General features: G+C 45.2%; 1 long non-coding RNA gene across 1 annotated transcript; it reads right to left on the bottom strand.

Moving 5' to 3' along the window:
* Window positions 1-4,049: 4,049 nt before the first annotated feature.
* LOC113972190 lies at window positions 4,050-6,780 on the bottom strand. Its single transcript, XR_003535790.1, has 3 exons — window positions 6,716-6,780; window positions 5,822-5,912; window positions 4,050-5,378 (listed from the first exon to the last, which is right to left on the bottom strand). It is a non-coding gene; the product is annotated as an uncharacterized LOC113972190 (long non-coding RNA).
* Window positions 6,781-7,008: the final 228 nt, after the last annotated feature.

Below are 7,008 nucleotides of genomic sequence, written 5' to 3'. Positions count from 1 at the left end.
GAAAAAGGAGCTCCGGTGTATTTCTTGGGTCAGGAGGAAGGTCACCTTTACATGGGTCTGGCACAGTTGCACTGTTGTGATTTCTCAGGCAATGGAATCTGGAAGTAGGGTCACCCTGAGGGTGAGGTGCAGTGAATCTCAGTTCCTTACAGAGGTTATTAGGAATGCTGTCACAGCTGTGCTGCTGCTGGTGCTGCCCACCACGTGTGCAGAGTGTGCTGGTGCCACAGGGCTCATCACAGGTGCTCCTCACCTGGAAGGTGTGGGAGGTGGCCAGGTGAAGATAGATGTGTTTTATCTATTTCCCATGAGAATGGAGTGAGTGCTTGTGTGGCTGTGTGAGCTAATCCCAGTGCCAGGGTGCCTATGTCTGTCCCCAGGAGATGTCTGATGTGAAGAGACAACCTGATGCCATGTGCCATTCTTCACTTCGCTGGCAGTGTGAGTTGCTACTTTTTCATGTCTTGCCACACTGGCACTAGATCAGAGGATTTTTGGATTTGAAATAATTTGTTAGGTGTGAGGGAAGTGTTATTATTTAACAAAACTTTCATGCAAAAGAATATTTATTAATCTGCAGAAATACAGGACTGTGAGGAAGAAGAGGATGAGAAGTGTGGCTTGTTCAGCCTGGAGCAAAGGAGGCTCAGGGGGGACCTTCTGGCTCTGCAAGTCCCTGACAGGAGGGGGGAGCCGGGGGTGGGTCGGGCTCTGCTCCCAGGGAACAAGGGACAGGAGGAGAGGGAACGGCCTCCAGCTGTGCCAGGGGAAGCTCAGGTTGGATATTAAATTGTCCTCCTTCCCCTCATCTGTCTCAGCAGCAACAGCAATTGATCCTGTTATTTCCCTTGGCTCTGATGTTGATCAGGAGCACTGCAAAACTTTGAGGTTTTTGGTCGCCAGCAGTGCCTGTAGCTCAACGTTGCAAGGAGCTGGTTGCTCAGTGGGTAATGATTTAGTGGGAAGGGCTGTCTGAGGCCCTTGTGCAGTTTTAGGATCTGGTTCTTGATGGGCAATTTGTAATTCCTACATCTTTTTAATGTCCAAAGAAAAGGCTGCATTTGAAAATGAGGAGGCCTCTTAAAAACGAGCAGATCCTGTTATTTCTTCTCTTTTTAATGAAAAGCGAAGAAAGGTGTAAAAGTTTCTTTTGGCAGTTATTTTTAGGATACTGTTCAATTGGTGTGATTCTGTTGTAATGGAAAACCAGTCATTAGTGAGTGTGTAGTTTTGGAAAAAAATGTAGAATGAAAGATGTGACAGTTCACTTTTTGCACATTTGCCAAATAGCATTGATATCATATAAAGTAACAGATAAAGTGGATACAAGAGGAAAGTTACACTCTTGTCCAGAAGGCTGCAGAAATAGCAGCTGCCAGCTCATATTATTAAGCCCTGGGTTAGAGAAAAGGCCACGCAATAAAAATTGCAGGAAGGACGCCAAATGTTAAGTTACACTGAGAAAAGAGTGTGCTAATGGGTATTATTTGGGAATTGAATGGTTGTGGTTGCAGTTGGAGGAGTGAAGGGTTATAATAGTGACACAGGCTGTCAGTTGGGGGAGAAAAATAAACAAAATTAGCATTTAAAATCCTTTCATAGCTTTCACCAGAACAACGTGGCTCAATGGTTAATGGATTTTTAAATATGATGAAGCCATAACAGATGATTTATGTCAATTCCTGTATCTAACTGTTTGCAGGAACCACAATAAAACTGAAAAAACAGGGCTGCATTATACTTACTGTTGCGTATATTTATGATACTTATCTCACTTATCTCTTTATATAGTTTGGTTTCTGCCAAAAAAAAAAATCTTAATTTTTCTTAAAGTCATAAATTTGTGCAGGACAGCTGAGGGATGTAGCACTGCCCGTGTTAATCTGACTTAGTGCTTCTGTTGCTATCAGTTAATGAGGAGATAATGTGATTAAAATATCCTTTCTCAGCCAGTGGAGCCATGGATAAACTCTGTTGCCCGTGCTGTCACTATAACAGGGGTCAGCAGGGTCTCCCCTCCGGAGTGAAGCCGTGGATGTCCCAGGGGGGCCTGTGGCCCTGTGTGCAGGTGTCTGTGGACCCAGCTGTGACATTTAGTGCATTAAACACCCAGGAACGTCACCCTGCTGAGCTCAGGGCGCCTGGCTCTGGGTACAAAAGCAGTGATTTTATGTGCAGCTAAATTTTGACGCAGAGCAGGATTTTTGGTGCTGTGGGTGCTTTGGGAAGTGGCTGGTTTCTCCAATTAGTGGAGCCAGGCCTTTGTTGTGTCCTTACAGATCTCTGTCTGTCCAGTATCCAAATGTTTTCATTTTATCTGGATGTGACACATTAAATAGGCTGCTTTACTGCATTTGAAGGTTCTGCCTGATGTTTTCCCTGTAACCCATCCTGTAAATAATCTCCAAATGCATCATCTTGCTGCTTGAGGGAGACACTTGGAGAGAGGGGGTTAACTGGCAATGTTGTGTGCAATAATTGCCGAGTGACAGGGCCACTTAAAGGAAGAGTTGTTGAGGGCAAATGTGGGAAATTTCCTGGGCTTATTGCACATGACAAAGAGATTCCTCTGCAAACTCTGTGCCCATAAAACAGCAAATGAACTCCTCTAATCCAGATTTTCCAAGACGAAGTCTAGTGCTGCAATTTCAGAATTCTATGGAGACTTTTTTCTCTGTAAATATATTTTCGAAGGGAGAGTATAATGAAAAGTAACTACAGATATATATATATATATGTATGTATGTATGAAGTGTAGGTAAGTTCTGAAAGCTGCTCAGTATTGTTTATGTAAAAGCACAAAACTAAAACTGTGCTTGCTTTATACTGTTGAATATTTTGGCTCTTGCCAACTCTATAATTTAAGCAGGAAAAGCCTAATTTTACATGTGTGAGGTCCCTTCGGATGCTGTTACATCTCTGGTGCTGCACATGCTGAGATATTTGGGCCAACAAGTTTGGTCAATAGTACAGACTTCTCTGTGAGGGTGGGGAGGCCCTGGCACAGGTTGCCCAGAGAAGCTGTGGCTGCCCCTGGATCCCTGGAAGTGTCCAAGGCCAGGCTGGACGGGGCTTGGAGCAACCTGGGCTAGTGGAAGGTGTCCCTGCCCATGGCAGGGATGATCTTTAAGGTCCCTCCCAACCCAAACAATTCAGTGACTCTATGATATGGTTTGGTCAACTTGTTGATATGTTTGCTGAGCTGTTGTAAGGAGTTTAAACTAAGTACATTCTTAATATACATTTTCTAATCTGCTCCAAAGTGATTATGGTTTAATTTTCAGCTGCATTTCTATACTTGTTTTGAAAGAAACCCAACACCTGTGCTTTTTAGGAGGCAGAGTCTGAGCTCTTGCCAGAAGGGGACTGGATAAACATGAATAATTTTTGTGCCTTCAGCCCACATTGAGGGGACCTGCTACTGAATTTTAGAGGAGCAATATCTCCACAAAGGGCTTTCATGCCATCAAAACCTGAATGATGGCTAAAATAAGTGAATTTCCGTTCTATTATGCCCATCTAAAAAGATGTGTGTGTTAGGTTGATGAGTGGAACTAGAATTACAACAAAATACATGGAATGATGTAAGTGTCTTTCTGCTCACCAGTTCCTATGCTGGGAGCAAATCCCCATGCTTACTATACAAAACAAAACAACAATAAAACAAACACCAAAAAACCCCCCCTGAAACCCCCACACATGAGCAACAGTGCTGGAGTGGGCATAAGCAATATCTTTTGTCTGCCAGAATGCATCAGACTGCTTTTCCTGGCATGCCAGATGCCCATGATGGGGACAGTGTGTGAATGTCACTTTGAAGCACATAATCAAAATAAAACTTACTATTCTTTAAGCTTGGAACTGCCAAATAAATTTTTGTATTTGTTTCACGAGAAGTCTGCCAAAAAAAACCACCCCAACGGCAGCTGTGTCCAGTAGCACGCAGCAGTAATCTATGGAAAGAGATTTATTTACTTAACATTTGCTTCAGAGTAAATTTAATGTGAGTTTTTACAAAATTGTGTCAATTTTTATTTTTATTGTGCCAATTTATTTTAGCCTACTGCCCCTTTGGAAAGTATTTTTTCAGACAGGGGTAGCTTCCCTTGTTATGCTGCCAGCAAAATGTCAGTTTTGGGAAAAGGAAGGAGGCATTGGGTGGATTTTTAAGTAGAAGTGTTTTAAGATGGAGTCTGAAGTTCCCACGCTTTCTGATGGAGTTTAATGCTGATAGATGCAGGTGCAACGACTTGAGGATGAAGGCTGAATGAGGAAATGTGTTTGTTTCATTACTGTTCTCCAAAAATGTTTGATTTCCTGCTCTCCACAAAGTCTTAAAAGCACCACTGGTGATACCTGGCCTCTCCAGACTTTGTTTGGCCCCAGCTTTGTTCTGTTTCCAAAGGTGAGGAGTTTTGATTGGAGCCTGCTTTGTACCACCTTGCTGGAAAGTTGTCCTAGAAGCTCTCCCAAGGAATGCAGAGGTTGAACTGAAGACTGACCACCCTGTGTTCCTGTATCAGGATCCCTATTTTCTGTTAGCTCTCTCCCTGATAATCACGTTTCTTGTCTTGGGGTTGTCGGAGTCATCTGGTGCGTGTCTGCTGAGGTCCTCTGATGAGAAATGAGATCAGGCACCGTGGACTCCTCCCCTTCTGTTGCTGCCTCATTCAGTGGCTGGTGCTTAGTGCCCACAGGCATGTTGGGCACACAAGGCTCTGGGCTGTTTTGGGGGGGGAAAAGGTGATAACCCTTGGAACAAGTGAGAACAGGTGAGCTGGAGGCTGCTTTGGGGACTCAGTGGTGGAGTTACAGGTGACAGGGCTTCTCTCCCAGCTTTTGAAAACGATTCAAAATCACTAGGCAGCAGTTGTTTCCTTGTGCTCTGCTGCATTTTTGGCCCTTCCTCCAGCAGAGCTGCAGCTGCTGAGAGTTTGTGGTCCTGCCATGTCCTGGCACTGTCCCCACACTGTGCTGCTGGGGAAGGGCTGCCAGCTGGGAGCTTGTCCAGCCTCCACGGGAGAGAACTGCCTATTCACACTGTGTTAAAGAGGATTTTGGGAGGAGATGGTCAGCTTGAGGAGATTTTTGCATTCTCCTCTTCTAAAAGTTCAATCTGCAGCAAATTGACTTTGGTTATGGCTTAAACTGTAAAGCCACTTGCCCACGGTTTGGGTTTCCCTCTGAAGAACCAGAAGACCACAGGATAACTTCTGGAGCTGAATGGAAATGCTGCATTCCTCTGATCCCTCATGTTTAGGTGGCTGGTTTTGGAAAAGGTTATTTAACCCTGCTGCTGCTGTGTCATTCAAAACTTCCTGCTGGGTTTGTTCATTTTGCTTTCGTTGGAATACTACAGTCCAGTAGTCAGGTTTGGCCTGCAGATGAATTTAAAGGATGGGATTTAAACTGTTCAAGGAGCCTGCACTGAAGGGTAACTCTTGGTTGAAAATAAATACTTTACGCATTTAAAACTGCATATAATTGAATAAAGAAAAAAAAGGGGTCTGTACCTAGACTGAAACATTACCTTAATGAACATTCCTGGCGAATATACTTCCTGGGACAGAATATCTGGTGTATTTAAACTTGGACACTAACTTTCAGTGAAAGCTCTGGAACATTTTCAGATGAGAATAGCTGCACCTGTGTTGCAAGATCACCATTTTATTGCAGAATCCTGCTTTACTTCTAATGTAAAATTAGCATGAGTGTGCCTTGCAGGACTGTACCAAATTAGTTACTGTATTTAACAATTACCTATTTTTTCAGATACTTTATAATCTTGAATTTATATGATGTAGCACAGAACTCAAATTACCTTGGTAAGATAAAAGTTGCATCTGTTACCTGGTGGGTTGTAATGAAGATGCTTCTTGAACCTTTTGCCAGCGTAGGGCACTGACTCATTTCTGTCATGGAATCAGAGAACAGTTTGAGTTGGGGATAAACCTTAGAGTTTATCCCATTCCATCCCCTGCCATGGGCAGGGACACCTTCCACTAGCCCAGGTTGCTCCAAGCCCCGTCCAACCTGGCCTTGGACACTTCCAGGGATCCAGGGGCAGCCACAGCTTCTCTGGGCAACCTGTGCCAGGGCCTCCCCACCCTCACAGGGAACGATTCCTTCCCAATATCCCATCTGACCATGTTCTCTGGCACTTGGAAGCTATTCCCCCTTGTCCTGCTACTACAGGTCCTTCTGAATAGTCTCTCTCCATGTTTCTTGTCATCCCCTTCAGGCCCTGGAAGGCCACAATTGGGTCACCCCAAAGCTTCTCCTCTCCAGGCTGAACAATCCCAACTCTCCCAGCCTTTCCTCCCAGCAGAGCTGCTCCAGCCCTCTGATCCTCCTGGGGTCTCCTCTGGACTGCCTCCAGCAGCTCCATGTCCTTGCTGGGCTGTTCCCAGGGCTGGAGCAGCTCTGCAGGGGGGTCTCCCCTGAGGGGCAGAGGGGCAGAATCCCCCCCTGCCCTGCTGCCCACGCTGGGGGATCAGCCCAGGGCACGGGGGGTTTCTGGGCCGGGGCAGGTCCAGCCTCTGCCCCACCAGCACCCCCAGGGCCTTCTCCCAGGGCTGCTCCATCTGCTCATCTCCAGCCTGGATTGATCCCAGGGGTTCTCCTGACCCAGGGGCAGCACCAGCACTTGGTCTTTCATCAGAATGTCCCCTCTGGCATTTCCCCAACATCTCATTTCCTGTTAGCTCAGCCAAACCTGTGTTGGACCTGTGCCACCTTCCATGGAGTCTGATGTTTGCTAACCCGAGGGTGATTGATGTCACTGTCACTCTCTGTCTCTAATGGTCACAGTATGCTATTTCCAGTTGTATCTTTTTGATAGATAACACAGCCTACTTAAAGAGGTGAAAATGAAATGATTGAATTCCAGCAGTTGTATTTTTGTCTGAAAAACCCATACTGTGCCAGGTTCTGACATCCTTTAGTACTTTATAAGTCAATCGGACAGCTGTGGAATGAAATGATTTTTAATGAGAAGTGATGACAGAA

The sequence above is a fragment of the Neopelma chrysocephalum genome, unplaced genomic scaffold (assembly GCF_003984885.1).
Source record: "Neopelma chrysocephalum unplaced genomic scaffold, ASM398488v2 Primary Assembly neopelma1_89, whole genome shotgun sequence".
NCBI classification, from domain to species: Eukaryota; Metazoa; Chordata; class Aves; order Passeriformes; family Pipridae; genus Neopelma; species Neopelma chrysocephalum.
This window is presented reverse-complemented; position numbering and strand designations above follow the sequence as displayed.